Below are 17,713 nucleotides of genomic sequence, written 5' to 3'. Positions count from 1 at the left end.
CCTGGTGGTGCAGTGGTTGAGAGTCCGCCTGCCGATGCAGGGGACACGGGTTCGTGCCCCGGTCCAGGAAGATCCCACATGCCATGGAGCGGCTACGCCCGTGAACCATGGCCGCTGAGCCTGCTCATCCCGAGCCTGTGCTCCACAACGGGAGAGGCCACAACAGTGAGAGGCCCGCATACCGCAAAAAAAAAAAAAAAAAAAAAAAAAGTATATCTGTGTGTTAAAGGAAACTATCAAGAAAATGAAAGAACAATCCACAGAATAGGAGAAAACATTTGCAAATCATATATCTGGTAAAGGTTTAGTTTTCAGTATACAGAACTCATATATAAATATATATAAATAAAAAGACAACCCAGTTTAAATATGGACAAAGGATTTGCATAGACATTTCTTCAGAGAAGATATACAAATGTCTGATAAGCAAACGAAAGATGTTCAACATTATTACTCTTTAGGGAAATGCAAATTAAACCCACAATAAGATACCACTTCCCAGGACTTCCCTGGTGGCGTAGTGGTTAAGACTCTGTGCTCCGAATGCAGGGGGCTTGGGTTCGATCCCTGGTCAGAGAACTAGATCCCATGTGCATGCTGCAACTAAGAGTGCACATGGCACAACAAAGGAGCCTGCCTACCACAACTAAGGAGCCCATGTGCCACAACTAAGGAGCCTGCCTGCCACAACTAAGACCTGGCACAACCAAATAAATAAATATTAAAAAAAAATACCACTTCCCAATCTCTAGGATGGCTATATTTAAAAAGACATAATAACAGAGATTGGCAAGGATGTGGAGAAATTGGAAACCCCAAATATTTCTGGTGGGAATGAAAAATGGTACAGCTGCTGAGGAAAACAGTTTCTCAAAAAGTTGACATAGGACTTCCCTGGTGGTGCAGTGGTTAAGAATCTGCCTGCCAATGCAGCAGACACAGGTTCAAGCCCTGGTCCGGGAAGATCCCACATGCCGTGGAGCAACAAAGCCCGGGCACCACAACTACTGAGCCTGCGCTCTAGAGCCTGCGAGCCACAACTACTGAAGCCCGCGTGCCACAACTACTGAAGCCTGCGTGCCGAGAGCCCGTGCTCTGCAACAAGAGAAGCCACCACGATGTGAAGACCACACGCTGCAACGAAGAGTAGCCCCCGCTCACCGCAACCAGAGAAAGCCCGTGTGCAGCAACAAAGACCCAACGCAGCAATAATAAAATATAAAATGAATAAATAAATCTTTAAAGAAAAAAAATTGACATAAAATTACCATATGTCCCAGCAATTCCTAAGTATGCACCCAAGAAAATTGACTTGTATACAAATATTTATAACAGCACTATTCATACCAGCCCAATACTGAAAACCCAGATGTCCATCGACTGATGAATGGATAAATAAAATGTGATATATCTGTACAATGGAATGTTATTCAGCCATAAAAATGAATGAAGTATTGACACATGCTCTAACATAAATCAACCTTGAAAACATTGTACTAAGTGAAAGAAGCCAGTCACAAAAGGCCACATATTATACGGCCTTTTCTGTGAAATGTCCGGAATAGGCAAATCCATAGAGACAGGAAGTAGATTAGTGGTTGCCAGGGAGGAGGAGTTCAGAGGCATGGGACTTCTCTTTGGGGTGATGCAAACGTTCTAGAATTAGTGGTTGCACAACTTGTGAACATGAGAAACCTCTGCATTGTTCATATTAAAAGGGCAAATTTTATGTATGTTATGTGTAGGGGAGCAAAATTTGCCACCCCAAAATATGTCTCTCTGGCATGAGGATTAATTTAGGGAGATTATTTTTAAGAAACAGAAGACTCCTGAAGTCTTTCTTTTTACCTCCCCCCTGAGCTGCCTAAAGAGTTTAGATAAAGGACCTCTTCCCAGAATAGAGGTATCTGCAAACAATTTAGGCTAGGTGTGGCCGGGGAAGCTGAGCAGGGCCTAGAGATCAGAGTCCACTCTGTAGCATTGTCTCTGTAGGGCCCAACAAACAATTGTTTACCAAGCGTTTGCATTTGCGTTTCCATCTCCACTTGAACTGCCCTCCTCTGAAGTCCCAAACCACTACCCTCAACATCCTCTTTTGTCTTTAGCTGATATGGTTTTTAAGGGAGGGCTTTGGCCATTTTAGTGAGCTGTTCAGTTTTCCTGATTCCCTCCTACATTATTAAACTTTTGTTTGATTTTCTCCTGTTAATCTGTCTCATGTCAAATTCACTGTAATTCTTAGACCAGCCAGAAGAATCTAGAAGGGTAGAGGAAAATTTCTCTCTGACATAAGTGAGTTATACCTCAATTTTTAAAAAGTATATCAGCGTGTGCTCATATATTCTATGCCTAAAAAGCTTCTTTACCTTTTAGATAACATAATTTTGAAATTACCAAAGCAGTACATGACAGCCACATATTAAAATTACAATAAAGACCCTAGTGTTTTTACTGAAACTATTTCTCCAAAACTGACCCCCCGCAAGATGGTGCATGTAATAGATAACTTCCATATTATATAATATTTCTTCCCTCAAAATCTTGTGAAAATTTGTATTTCTCAATATATCATTGCTAAATCCTTTTTTATTTTTTGTTGTACTACTATAAATTTGGGTTGAGATGTCTTTTAAAATGTTGAGATTAAAATAGTATTTTTTATAGCTTCTCATGATAATAACTTTGTATTTAATTTCAAAAGACCCTATTTATAAGTGTTCAAAGATACATTTTAACAATTAGACATTTTGGATATGTTGCTTAGCATTAACTGGTATGGCTTTAGAATTAAATACTTTTATTGTACTGGAATTTATAAGGAGATAAATACTGGGCAAGTTAAGGTAAGGTGAGAGGATGTTTTCAGAGACCAGGACATAAAATACAAATTCAAAACTTCTGGAAAATACAGAAATATCTGCTTTACTGAAAACTAAATTTTCCCCAATATTTTTCTTCCAATTATTTAAGGTAGCAAGATATACACTTTGCTTTTAAACTATTTAACTTTTATTGACATATAAGTAACTTATCAATGCTCAAGTCTCCAGTTTTCTAAGATACTAAAGTCATTCCTGTTAAACAGTTTTCTTTCTTTTACTCCTTGAAACTAAATGCAGTTCAGTTATTTGATTAGTTGATGCTAGAATTTGACCTGGAGCTTACATAATTAGACGAGACACTAGTTTTCCTCATTTAAAAGCCTAGTTAGCATATGACAGTCTCGTTTCCGGGGAAGTCAAACCTCTACTGCTTCTTTTTATAACATTTAAGTTAATTCAGAATCCAGATAAGCCTTGATCTGAGGACGATATAACCACAGCAAGCAACATGGGGTAAGTATGTGCTCTTATGTACTTTGAGAGGCATTGAGAGGGCAAATATTTTCATAAGAGAAGAAATCCCATAAATCCTTACTAATTTAGATTCAAAATATGCTAACTTTTATTTAAGGAAGTCATTTAAAGAAATTACTTTCTATTCAAAGTTAAAACAATTTGTAAAATATTCATTCATTTTCTTGCTTAATTTTTGTATGATGTCATAATCTGTCTTTAAAGGTTGTTAACTAATGAAACATTTAGACTGAAGAGTTTTGCCTATTTACATATTTAGTTGAAGCTGAATTAAAATTTGAGAGTAATCTTAAAGAAAGGACGACTGAATGCTTGTTTTACATGGCAGATAAATCCAATATGTGTATGCCTCTTCGGGATTAAGAATAAAGAATGGAAAAGATTAGGAATGGAAGGAGGTTAATTTATGACTTTTGTAACACAGAAAAGGGATAGAGAATTCTATCAGAGTTTACTCCTCTATGTACAGAAAAATACGTGCTAATTAGTTACATAGGAAAATTAGTGAGAATTCTAAATCCTTTGCAGGGGTTTTGGGAGCATGATGAGAAGAATTAGGTTTCACTTGAAAGCTTTCTATTCTTAAGTGAGAATAGGAATCCACTATAATTAGTATTTTATATGCTGAAACAATAGTATTCTGAAAAATATAGAAGTTTGCCTTTGTATAACCCTTATGTCCTTTTTATAGCTCCTTTTAATATAAAATTATATTTGTTGCAAATGGTATAGCCATTTAACTAAAGGCACTTCTGAAGGATTTAGCATAAACAATCAGAAGTTCATACTAAAGAAATAACTTTTTTGACACACGTTTCTTCTAGTTTCCATGAATTTAATTAATATCTATGTTTTTGCTAATATCATGGGCTCTGAAATGCAATCTAAACCAGCTTGAAACCTCAGAGACTTTTGAAAGGAAGATGATCATACTGTTGTTAATTTTTAATATAAATATAAAGGTTAATAGATAAGTGCCTTGTACAAATTTCACATACATTTGATTGATTTGATTGGGGACAGAGTTGATGAGACTCCTGGATTCTCTTTATTCCCCTCTTTCCTCTCTTTCTCTCTCTTCCTCTTCCTCCCTCTGCTTTTCTTTAATGACTGGAGCTCACCTTTTTGAGGGTCAAGGGTCACTCTAAGAATTTTTAGAAACCAGCCCACCCTCTCTGCAAAAAAATGTAAAATTACACCAAATTTTGCATATCATTTCAGGAGATTTACAGATGGTCTGACTGTGGACCCCAGGTTAAGGCATTTGATTTTGAATGTTAGGACTGGAGTATAGGTTGCTCAATATTTTTCTTAGCTTTTGAGTTTTTATTAAATGTAAGAATCTTTTAAATTAATAATCCCTGCTAATCTTCTCTCAGAGACAATGTCGAAGATGCTGATTCTCCCACTGACCAGCTCCCAACACACACACACACACACACACACACACACACACACGCAACTTACATGAGTGAAACACAGTTTAACCGATATCCATAGTTTTGACAATCACATTTCTGCTGTTTGTCTCCAGTGACTTGATTAATCACTTCTGCTTTCAAGAGTGCCAGGAATCACCTTGGGAATCACGGAAGAAAAAAATCCTCATTACTTTATTTCATGTATTGCTCTCAGTGCCCCACATAACATGAACTAAACCATAACTTGCAAAATATTACACAGGACACTGTTCTGATTCATAGGTTCATGATTATTTTGTTGTCAGCTCCTGCCCTTATTGAGAAAAGAGAGATTATTGGGTATGAACACCTATTTAAATCTGCCTCAATAATCAGAAAAATAAAAAGACAAAGTGGCAGCTGATTAGATGCTCAAATTTGTCCATTGGAGGAAATCTCTAGACTGTATCCCCTGAGAATGAGGAAGTAGCTATTTAGGACTTGGGGGAGGGGGGTGTTATTTATCTGAAAGCTATTTGAGAACACAATGCCCTTATATGAGTCTATGCCAGCCCTTTCCATTTTGCAGGGGGCTATGCTGGCATGGTTTTAGTGAGCGATGAAGAGGCAAATATTAGAAAATTCTTATGCTCTTTAGAAAGCCACCTCCTTCTCTTAAATTTTCACTGGATTCCTTATGGAGTGTGTGTGTGGGGGGGGAAGGGTGAGTAGAGATGGTGCATAAGGGTGGGTAAAGGGATGATAACTAAGGAGAAGTGAAAGAACCTTACCTTGTAAAATACCCTGCTACCTGCTATTTACCGTAACACCTGAGCAAAGGATGAACAATGGGATAGAAGTGATGGTTGCCTTTCTTTCCTGAGATGCTTTTCAATATTCTTTCCCCATCTCCTAGCAGGGTCAGTCAGTGTACCCCCAATTGATGTCTCAGGAAAATAAATGTTAAGGCTCTGCTAAAATTTTAGAACCAATAAATCCATTATTACAGCATATTCAGCCTTCTTTTAGTTTTCCAGTTTATGTAACTGTAGAGTAATTTTTAAAATTCTTTTATGGATAGATTTTCTACTTCTGGATCAGGGAATTACAGTCCGACTCTTTTTTCTGGGCAAAGCATACATTTAGCTCATGTAGTAACCTCTGAAATATTGCTTCTATCTGTGCCCTCCTTTCCTTTCTAATGGTCGCTTCCCTAATTCAGGCCATCATTACATTTTACCTGGATTATTAAAGGTGCCCACTCCCAGCCTCTCTGCAGCTGGTCTTTCCTCTACACTCACAAGAGTCATCTTCTGACTGAAGACATGTGGTCTGGTTATTCCCTTGCTTAAAATCTTTCAGTGACTCCTTATTCTCTCCACTTTGGAGCAGGCTCCCAAGAAGATATTCACCACCCTTTATCTGTCTCTAATCCACCTGTCTAGCTTTACCTTCTACTCTATCCTTGATGGTGCCTGGGATCCCTAAATCCACTGATGCATTGTAACTGTCTACCTCTGATCCTTTCCTGAGCTCCCCACCCCCCCTTTGTTTTTTTTTTTTGTTGTTGTTTGTTTGTTTTACCATTTCTACATACTGTTCAAAGCCCAGCTCAAATCCTATCTTCTTCATGACATTTTCTCTAATCCCCACAAGTGGAACTCATCTTTTCTCCTCTGAAAGTTTTAGGCACTTTATACTTTTCTTATTGCATTTTTTCTCAATCCATCATATGCTGTAGTTATTTGTGTGTCTCATCTTTCCTACTAGACTGTAAGCTCCTGGAAGCCAGAACAACGTCATCTTTATATTTCCTCCCAGGACCCGGCACAATGCCTTTTACATGGTATGTGCTTAATAAATGTCTGCTGAGTACAGATGAACTCTGCTTTTCCTATAATCCACAAAAAAACTAAAAACTTAATTTTAGCCAAAATTCCCTCTTTCTTCCCCAATAGAGTGGCCCCATTTTCCAAGTTCCTATCTGAGGAGCTCAAATGAGTGTATAATATCTAAAATATGGGTGATGCAAGAGAGAAAAGGTAAAAACAAAGACTGGAGGGCTACACTAGAGGCTTTTGAAGAGTAGAAAATCTACTGTTGATATGTAGAAAGCACACGTAGGATCAAGGGAAGTGTAAGAACACTTCTAAGAATTAAAAATGGTTCTTTGTTCAAGACAACTTCCTAGAGGACCAGCATATCATTAAGGTTGGGCTCATTTGTATATGTTGGAAAAACCAAAATAATAGTGGCTTACATAAGCTAGAAGGTTATTTCTTTCTTTCATTTAAAAAAAAAAACTCTGTAGCCAATCTAGAGCTATTCAAGCAGTTCCTTGGTGTGAGAGACCAAGGTTCCTTCTACCTTGCTCTTCTGCCATCCTTGGTGTCTCACCTCTTGGTCCAAGAAGGTTGCTAGGACTCCACCTATCTCACTGGTGTTCAGCCAGCAGGAAGGAGGAAAGGGAAGAAAAAGATGTGTTTCCTCTTTTAAGGAAACTTCCCAAAAGTCACTCACACTATTTCTACTTGTAACTCGTGGGTAGAATCTATCTCCATGGTTACACCTACCTGTGAAGGAGAAGGGGGAATATAGTTTTTTACCTGGGTTACTATAAGAAACAGGGAAAATGGATATTGGGTGGCAACTGGCAGTGACTGACAGAGTCAGTAAGGCCATCCATTGATTCTCATATTCCTTTAGGACAAAGAACGGCATTTGCACAAAAAAGAATGTTTTAAGACAAATTTTCTGTAAAGTTAAGGGGAAAAAAAGAGCAAGCCAAGCTGGGAATAAACACAGATTCACTTAGGATAAAGGACAGGGACGTGACAAAATGACAAAGGTGACTGAGTAAGCCTTTGGTCCCCCCACTGTCCACTCCTGCATCTGGCCACTGACCCTCAGCTTTCATCTCCCTTAATCCTCACTTCTGCACTGTGAGGTGCCTATTATTACTACTGTGCCTATTATATAGATCAAGAAACTGAAAGCCCAGAGATTCAGAGACTTGGCCAAACTGCCCAAGAGGCTTCAGATAATGAAAAAATAAATAAAACACACAGCTGGCTTGGAAACCGCTGTACTGCTCACAAAACCATATAATTCATAGAGTGTTCTCCAAAAGGATTTGTACTTACTTTTGATTGTGAATCATCTCAATTAGCCCCTACAGAAAAACCTCTTATAAACCTACTTCACTTGTCACTTGATGTAGGTGATTTCATTTAATGTGGGATACTTAGGAAAACCTCTAGATTTTTGGCTTTCATTATTTTCAGGTCAGATGAACTGCTTTGAATTCTTCTGATTCAGCAAAGCCCCCTAAGCCATGTTAGAGTATTCCAGCTATGCTTCTAAATACATAAGAATTTATTTTTATTAGTCACCCCAAAGATACAAATCATTGTGCCTACTCAGCACCAAGTGACTTAAAAACTAAAAGACTAAGAGAAACAAGAACTTTTACATTTTACATTATGTATTTTAACTATTAGAAATTTTAAACCATCAATTGCATATATAATAAAAACTTTTAGTTATGAAATTATAGGAAAAAAAGTATGGTATACATTACAAGGTACCTGTCATTATCAATGGCATTTTATTTTTTATAGAACCTCTAAAGAAATCAGGAAAGCTTCACAAAACATGGTGTGATGTCTACAGGTGGAAACAGGCCATGAGGTGAGTGAAAATTGCAAAGAACTTATTACTAGTAAGAATACATAAACTGAGAGCCTACTTTAAAACAATGTACTTGTACTTTACTTAGTTTAAACTTGTACTTGATTCTTTTTTTTTTTAACATCTTTATTGGAGTATAATTGCTTTACAATGGTGTGTTAATTTCTGCTTTATAACTGTACTTCATTCTTGAAGTACAAATATTACAAATTGTTTTGAAGAATTTTATAACCCTTCTTTGTTTAAAAACAAAAACAAATGGACATACTGTGGGATTCCTTTATTAGTTATAGTCAGAGCTAACAGCCACCTAATAAACCAGCCATGTTACATCAAACTTTTACCGCATTTATGTTTACTCACAGTATTGAGACAATAATGACCATGTTTTGAGTTCTATTTTTAGATGTCTTTGGGGATTGCAAAAAAACCTTTAAATGAGTAAATGAAAACATTTACTTCACATTCAACTAATATTTACTGAGTTCCTACTTATACTAGGCTTTGTGACATAATAACTATGTGCGATTTGTAAGTCTTACTCTCATTTTACAGTTGAAGTAGGTTTATGAAGATTAAGTAAGGTTCCAGGCTCACAAAACTAAATAAGTCACAGAGCTGGAATTTGAAGCTAGATGTTTAATGCACTTAAGAGAAAAGTCCCATAGTTCAAAGCAATATTTTTAAATTTCAAATCTAAAAAGTGCACATTATAAAACAAACACTTGTTCAAGACAGAAGAGTGTAAGTAAAATGTTTAAGCCCATCCCTCCCCTACCCCATCCCTCTTTTCAAGCATAACCACTGTTAGTAGTTTGGTATAAACCCTTCCATATCTTTCCTTTTGTCCAATATGCTTTTCATTACATCACACTTCCTGCCTACTTAAAAACATCAATGAATAGAGGAGGTTGAATTTACCATATATCTGTACTAGTATAAATATCTATCTTTAAATAATAACTGAAAAGCTCATTCAGCTAACATTAGGCATCTAACTATCGAGACTCAAAGAATAGAATTCACTCTTTCTTTCCTAGGGACTCATAATCTAGTGCAGTGGTTCTTAATTTGGTTTTAAGAGAGTAAATATGGACTCTTTTGAGACTCTGATGTGAGCTCTGAACCTTCTCCCCAGAAGAAAATAAATCTGTATAAAATTCTGGCTATAATTCAGGGGATTCATGGAGACTCTGAGAGTATACGGACCCCTGATCTTGTAGAAGTAAGATTTTTAAATTAGTAATTTAACATAAATACTATAATAGAAGTGTGCACAAGATGCTATGGCACAGAAAAGCAAGGAATTTACTGAGACATGTCAAGAAAGGGAAGAGTGATACTTGCACAGAAATCTTGAAGAACACAAGGAGTTTGACAGCTAGCCCAGGGTAGGGGAAGGATGTCCACTGAGGAAACAACATTTATAAATCCTAGAGGCTAGAAAGGACAGGGACCCACAAGACTGTCTTTGTGTTAGGAGCCCAGCATGTATATGAAAGTGACTAAAGAGTTTGCAGAGCTAGGTAGAGGCCAGATCATGAAGGGTTTTGTCCATTGTGATAGGATGTTTGAACTTTAGGAGTCACTGAAGGATTTTGATCAAGATTTTCATTGGTAGGTAAGAAGTCTACAATTAATGCATGACTAAATAAATTATCATGGGAATACTAATGTGGATGATAGAATAAGATATAAAAAGGAGATAAGACCATTTGATTCAGATTTGTTGGGGGATCATTGATGAAATAATATGCTATTAAAAAGATACATTGCTAAAATCAAATGGAATTGAGTGGAAGGTCACTGCTTTCACAAAGGAGATTGGGAGACTGAAGCTCTGAGATTGTATTTGTAAGACAAAGCTCAAAATTTGGGCAGTACATCTGCCCCCTCACTGCAGTGAGTCCCATGCACAGTCAAGCTAGTGTCAGTCCCTCGGGGTCTGTATCACTCCTGGTCTGCCACACCATCTTGCCTTCCACTGTCCTACAGTAACTCCTGATGGACCATTTGGTTTCCTATTGACTTTGCAAAGAGTAGGAAAAGAGAAAGAGGGTAAAACGGGTAAGGTTATCAAGTTGTTTACACTGAGCATGTATTGCTTTTATAGTTATTTTTCTAATTTTGTTTTAAAGTAATGTGGTAGAAAGCCAGGCTTACAAATAATGTCATAGCTAGTTCATTTCTATTTGTCTGTACTTCATCTGATATACCTACCTAAAAATGCAATATTAGTCTCACCTCCTATTCTCGGCAGTGACTTCATAAATGAGGTAAGACTATAAAGTCTCAAAGATATTTCCCTTGATAAATATTTATTGTTCAATAAAAATTTTACTTATCAGATGCTACAAAGGCTGTGAAGACTAAACTTGGACATATATTATATATGCTATTTTGTGTGTATGATGTATTATAAGAACTTTTTAAAATACAAGAAGCATTTGGTCTTTGCCGAAGGGTAGTGCTCTGAAAGATTTCTCAGTCTACATGTATAGATAGTGAACTTTTGTTAATAAAAAATTTACAGTTTAGGTGATACAGCATTGATTTTTCCAGCTTGCCTTTCTAGCTCATTATTTTTTAAAAAATGCATCTCCTTGCTATTAATAAAAATAAATAAGATTCCACGTTGTTTTCTTTTTTCCCCAGATTTATTGAGGTATAATTGACAAATAAAGTTATAAGATATTTAAAGTGTACAATGTGATGATTTGATATATGTATTCATTGTGAAAGGATTTGCCCCCCCCCCTTTTTTGGTGGGGACATTTAAGTTCTACTCTTTTAGCAAATTTCAATTATATTTACAATTCAATCTTAACAACTATAGTCACCATGTTATACATTAGATCCTCAGACCTTATTCTTCTTATAACTGAGAGTTTGTACCCTTTTACCAGCCTCTCCGTATTTTTTCTTTAGGGAAAGAAATCATTAAGTATAAACATCCTCTGGAATTTAAATAAATTCAACTCAAATTTGTGTTGAGTGCCCACCACAAAAAGTTCTCAAACTTTTCATATCAGAGGAATGTGAACAAACAATATAAATGTATTTACCTTTAAAACTCAAGCTAATTTTGCATGCCTCTCTATGAACTATCTGAACATTTAAAATATATAATACTGGGCTTCCCTGGTGGCGCACTGGTTAGGTAATCCACCTGCCAATGCAGGGGACACGGGTTCGAGCCCTAGTCCGGGAAGATCCCACATGCCGCGGAGCAACTAAGCCCATGCGCCACAACTACTGAGCCTGCGCTCTAGAGCCTGCGAGCCACAACTACTGAAGCCCGCGTGCCTAGAGCCCGTGCTCCACAACAAGAGAAGCCACCGCGATGAGAAGCCTGTGGACCGCAACAAAGAGTAGCCCCCACTTGCCGTAACTAGAGAAAGCCCGTGTGCAGCAACGAAGACCCAACACAGCCAAAAATAAATAAAATAAATTAATTTAAAAAATAAAATAAGATAAAATATATAATACTTTTTAAAATTGCCTACCATTGAGTAAAATTGGTATTATAAAGAGATAATCTATGTTTATCCTGAGGCTTAAAGTCTAGCAGTCTAGTTTGATAAGAACCAGATGCTCACCAGGTGCAATGGATATGAATATGAATAGTCCCTGTCCTGGTGCAGCTTACAGTGTCGTGTGGGACACAGACAGGGCCTGTTGCCTATAAATTCCAACAGAGAGAGACACTAATAATATGGTATGAGAATGTATTAGAAGAGGGATCAACTAATGATGACTTGGAGGACCAGGGCAGGCTTCATAGAGAAGGAGGGGCTTAAATTGAGCCTTGACGGATAAGAAATAGTCATTAGGTAGGGAAAGATATTTGAGGCATAGAGGATGGAAGGAACAAAGGTATACAGGCAAGGATTTGATGAAATGCATGAACTGTGATTATCTATCTACACATCTGTATCATATATACTAACTGCTATGAAGTTTTATTTGAAATACTATGAAACAGAGAAACAAATGAAGTAAGTTCAGCCAGTCCAGTCATTAGCTGTTACAAGTAGCAAAATCATATCAACTAATGTCTAAGTGGCTACAGGGATATATCGGGAGCCACACTCAGGCATAAAATTAAGGTCCCATAGGCAGAGCTTGATCAAGAGACATGAGGCAGCTTTGGCCTCGGTGGCAGAAGCGAGATGACGAAGGGAACGTCCTCGTTTGGAAAGCGTTGGAATAAGACGCACACGTTGTGCCGCCGCTGTGGCTCTAAGGCCTACCACCTTCAGAAGTCGACCTGTGGTAAATGTGGCTACCCTGCCAAGAGGAAGAGGAAGTATAACTGGAGTGCTAAAGCTAAAAGACGAAATACCACCGGGACTGGTCGAATGAGGCACCTAAAAATTGTATACCGCAGATTCAGGCATGGATTCCGTGAAGGAACAACACCCAAACCCAAGAGGGCAGCTGTTGCAGCATCCAGTTCATCTTAAGGATTTCAATTATTAGTCACGCAATAAATGTTCTGGCTCTGAAAAAAAAAAAAAAAAAAGAGACATGAGGCAGGCTTAAAATCTGACACTCATTCAAACAGATTTTCTTTCATTATTCAACATTTGAATAGAAAAGAGGCTGATTCCTCCACGGAGGTAGAGCGGAAAAGGAGGACTCCCAAGGGCAGTACTCAGTCTCCTGTGCAGGATCAAGAGCGGCTCAGCTCTGGCCTCACACTGGCTGCACCACTCAGCAAAACAAAAATCCTACAAGGAAACCAGACTCACCCTTCTAAGAAGGCTTTCTGGCAACCATCTGTTGCTATTCAAGCCTGCATCTAGGGTATCCCATCACCCACCCCAAACACACACACATACATACACACCCTCAAGATGCTTATCGAAGCATTCCTTTCGATCACACAAGATACTTTCCTTGAGAGAATTCCTGATAAGTATGGTTTTCTCCCGCTCACATTTCCAGGCCCTTTCAGCACCTCTGAAAGACAGGTGCATGCACAGCTCCATAATCTATCTCTAGCCCCGTTTTCAGGCCCAAGGTTGCCAAGCAGTTGATGGCTGGGGGGGCTCCCTCCCTCCCCACAGCTGGGCTGAGGCTGCTGCCTTGGACGCAAGCTCTCGATTCTGGCTCCTGAAGTGGTAACCGGCACCTGCACAGTGCTTACCTGTGAGCTAAGTGCTCGAGACCACAGACAAAGCTTAACATACGGTTCCTACCTTTAAAGACCGTTGAATCTAGACTCCTCGGGAGGATCCAAAGTTTGCTTTTTCTTTCACCTCTGTCGATCTTAGGCTAGAGCTTCCAGCTTTGTGCTAGGCAAAACTGCAAAGGATAGTAATAATCACTACCAGAGACATATAATCATACCACAGACGGAGCTAATCAGACTCTCAGAGAGATTAAGTAACTTTCCCAGGGTCAATCAACTATTTAAATCATACAGCTAGGACCGGAGTCTAGACGCTCCATACTTCAAAGCTCAGATTCCCCATTCCCACCCCCTACCTAGCTTGGCTCTCCGTGTTGCTCTCAACTAGTTAAAGTGTTAGCTGACAACAGAGTAAGTAAAGTATGTTTTAAAAAAATCTCTCAAGGTCCAAAGGAATAAAGTCATAGTGTTGGTGACAGTGAGGTTGGTTTATTTGGGCAAAGGGCCTGACCTGACAGCCTTTTTATTCCACTGATTTATGAGGCCCACCTCACTGAGATTAAAATGGTATTATCAAATTCCATAATTACCATATTTGTACAAGAAATTGGAACTCTGTAGTGAACCATTTTATTATTTCTGTCAAAACAAGAGCTTATGACTTGTCAAGTCACTTAAACATGGACCTCATTTTCTTTATTTTGAAGTGACAGGGTCTGGCTGGCTGATCTCTGTGTCATTTTTCAGCTCTGATCCTTTTTACCACATATGCTGAATTCTTAGTTTATATTGCAAGTTGTTCTGGTTAGGTGTGGTTTGGTTTGGTCTTTCCAAACCATGATATTGATACTGTTTCATTCATTTACTTCATACCTATTTATTTGGGGTCTATTCTGTGCGGGAGACCCTCTTTCAGACCTCGGGGAATGCAGAGTGAATAAAAACATCCAAACCCTCATGAAGTGGAGATGATGGGCCAAGATGATCAATAAACAAATAAACAGACCATTGTCATTTGGTAGAAAATGCTGTAGGGAAAACTAAAGCAATGGAAAGGAGACAGGCAGTGAAAGCTGAGTCCTGCTCTTACGTCCGTGGTCAGGGAAGGCCCTTTTAATGAGGTGGCATTTAAAGAGACCAGGAGCCTTAGAACTTTTTTTATCCTTAATGTATGATTGTGGGATATTGTAAATTTGACAAGACTTCGAAGTTGTCAGGAGATAGGAGCAAAATGGACCCTGGTGAAGGTGCGTAAGAGTTTGAGTTTCAACCTCGCTTTTTCCCCTCACATCCTGTGGGTCCCAGGATTTTCACAAATGAGCTTTTCTTGCTTCTGTGATTCTAAATATTCTATATTAACATTTTAATGACTTTTCAAATGTACTGAATCTACTTATTTATATAATTTTTGCCAATGGGGATTATGGCTATTAACAGTAAATTCAAAAGGCTATGAAAACTGAATTTACAGGATTTTAAGAAGCAGGGTTTTGATTTGCATGTAAACTTTGCATCCAGATTTACAGTATTTCTCTCCTCAGCTTCACAAGCGACAGGCTAGAGGAAGGACCTAAGTTTAGGAATGTGTGGGAAGGAGTTAAAGATTCCAGGAGCAGGCTGAAAATACTGCTTTCAAAGGGGTGGGTGTGGTTTCGTTTTTGTTTTTGTTTTTCCTGGATTCCTAGATCTTGCGTCTACAGGCTCATTTACTGCCTATCTCATATTTGTCTTGGAGACTAGGAGCATGGATCCCCAAGAAGATGAGTGGTAGATGTTACAGGCCAAAGGCAGGTCCCTGAGCGTTAAGAGAAAAGAAGTGGGCAAACCCCAGGCAGTGAGGTTTCTAAGGTGCGTTCCAAAATAGGTGGAGAAGAAAAGGATTGACTTTGTCTCTAAATCCAAAACGTTAGAACCTAATATATAACAAAGGCTAAGCCATCGCAGATCATCTTATTTTAGACCCTGTCACTCTGAAAATGCCCTTTAGGACTGAGATAGAGCATTAAACCCCTTTGTTCTACTCTCCCGGCCTGGATTTCCTGCAGCCAAATTCTTTCTCCCTCTGTCTCTACGTCCACGACTGTTGATTGCCAGATTGTTAGGTAAGAGAACACTTAACAAGTAATTATTAGTAAGGAATTAACACCTAATTAATTAGGGGAGGATTATGTGCTACATAGTTATTATTGACAATGTTTAGCAGGTTTATCACCTCAGTCAACAAATTTTTATTGAGCTTCTATTCTATGTAAGAATATAAAACAGGCACCAAGAATATGAGAAGTTGGAAAAAATAGCCTCTTTTCTCAATGAGTCTATTTAGAAAATGAGACTATAACATAAGATACATACAGCAGAAAATCATGGTTTTGGTTCCAATTGAGTTCTACAGATATTCCACGACAGGGATAATTTCCTATTGGACTGAAGGTAAAAGTCCCAGACAGGGATGGAACCTGAGTTAGACTTTGGGGAGTGAGTAAGGATTTGACAATTGGAGTAGGGTGAGGAGGGCAGACTAGGCTGCAGGGAAGGGGAGAGATAAGGTAGGAATGCAAGTGGTGAATAAGAGTTAGGGGGCTGGAATACCTCCTAAATATCCCAAACAAGGTTGGAGACGAAGGTCAGGGACATTGTGGAGGACCTTGGGGTTTGTTGTATATTTTAATAAGGAGAGAGCTATTCAAGAGCATGAACAAGGGCAAAAGATGATAAAAGTGATATTTAAAGGAAAATAATCTAGTTCTGTAGCAGCATAGAGTGTTGATAAACTAATTAGGATGTTCCTATAGATGTTTAGGAACAAAGCAGTCAGGTTGATCCAAAGAAGTGACAATGAAAATGAAGGAGAGGGACTTCCCTGGTGGCGCAGTGGTTAAGAATCCGCCTGCCAATGTAGGGGACACGGGTTTGATCCCTGGTCCAGGAAGATCCCACGTGCTGCAGAGCAACTAAGCCCGTGCGCCACACCTACTGAGCCTGCGCTCTAGAGCCTGTGCTCCGCAACAAGAGAAGCCACCACAATGAGAAGCCTGCGCACCACAATGAAGAGTAGCCCCCGCTCGATGCAACTAGAGAAAGCCTGTGAGCAGCAATGAAGACCCAATGCAGCCAAAAAAATTTTTTTTAAATAAAAAGGAAGGAGAAAATGTAAGAAACCATATAAAGGAAGACTCAGAAGGATTTCACTAATGGTGGTGTCTCATAGGATGAGAGGAAAATCATTCCAAGGTCTTAAGTCTGGGTCAATAGTGGTGTTAGTGACAGAGCCTGGGAAATGAAATCTGAAGGGGGTACCTGGATAGGGTGAAGGTGACCGATGTGATTTAAACAGGTTGAATTTGAGGTGACCATGGAACAGCCAAGTGAAAATCTTCATTGGAGTGAGAGAGTGGCATGGACATACATACACTACCAAACGTAAGGTAGATAGCTAGTGGGAAGCAGCCACATAGCACAGTGAGATCAGCTCGGTGCTTTGTGACCACCTAGAGTGGTGGGATAGGGAGAGTGGGAGGGAAACCCAAGAGGGAGGAGATATGGGGATATATGTATATGTATAGCTGATTCACTTTGTTATAAAGCAGAAACTAACTTACCATTGTAAAGCAATTATACTAAAATAAAGATGTTAAAAAAAATCTTCATTGGAAAGAAATATAAGTCCAACAAGGGATATTCATTTAGCAGAAGAAAAAGATCAGAAGAACAGACAGTTTTGTTTCCTTCTCTCAAAATAAAGACCTAAATACTAAAAAGATAGCTAAAATGACATAGCAGAAAAAATAGGGATTACAAAATTGTGAACTGTTTAGCATCATTTTGGTTTGGGGTACAGTGGGTCTTTTTTTTTTTTTTTAACATTTATTTATTTATTTTGGCTGTGCCAGGTCTTAGTTGTGACATGAGGGATCTTTAGTTGTGGCATGAGAACTCTTAGCTGCGGCATGTGGGATCTAGTTCCCTGACCAGGGATTGAACCCAGGCCCCCTGCGTTGGGAGCTCAGAGTCTTAGCCACTGGACCACCAGGGAAGTCCCTGGTTTTTGTTTTTTAAATTGAACAAAGGGACAGTTATAGAAGGCTCTGGACTGAGGGCTGGGAAGGAAAGCCATTGGTTGCCATATCACC

The 17,713-nt window shown here is 38.7% G+C and overlaps 1 protein-coding gene and 1 pseudogene across 19 annotated transcripts in view; both read left to right on the top strand.

The window, feature by feature from the left end:
• The first annotated feature begins 3,178 nt into the window (after positions 1-3,178).
• Positions 3,179-17,713, top strand: part of ARHGEF33 (Rho guanine nucleotide exchange factor 33) — a 120,698-nt gene continuing 106,163 nt past the window's right edge. For all 19 annotated transcript variants that reach the window (XR_009566160.1, XR_009566161.1, XR_009566159.1 and 16 more), the window contains exons 1-2: positions 3,179-3,335; positions 8,377-8,446. The gene's annotated coding sequence lies outside the window, so the exon portion shown is untranslated. The remainder of the gene's footprint in view (positions 3,336-8,376; positions 8,447-17,713) is intronic.
• LOC115854102 (large ribosomal subunit protein eL37 pseudogene) lies at positions 12,600-12,950 on the top strand (annotated as a pseudogene).

Source organism: Globicephala melas, chromosome 12, assembly GCF_963455315.2.
Source record: "Globicephala melas chromosome 12, mGloMel1.2, whole genome shotgun sequence".
Lineage (NCBI taxonomy): Eukaryota > Metazoa > Chordata > Mammalia > Artiodactyla > Delphinidae > Globicephala > Globicephala melas.
The sequence above is the reverse complement of the archived record's forward strand: the minus strand, read 5'-3'. Positions and strand labels throughout refer to the sequence as shown.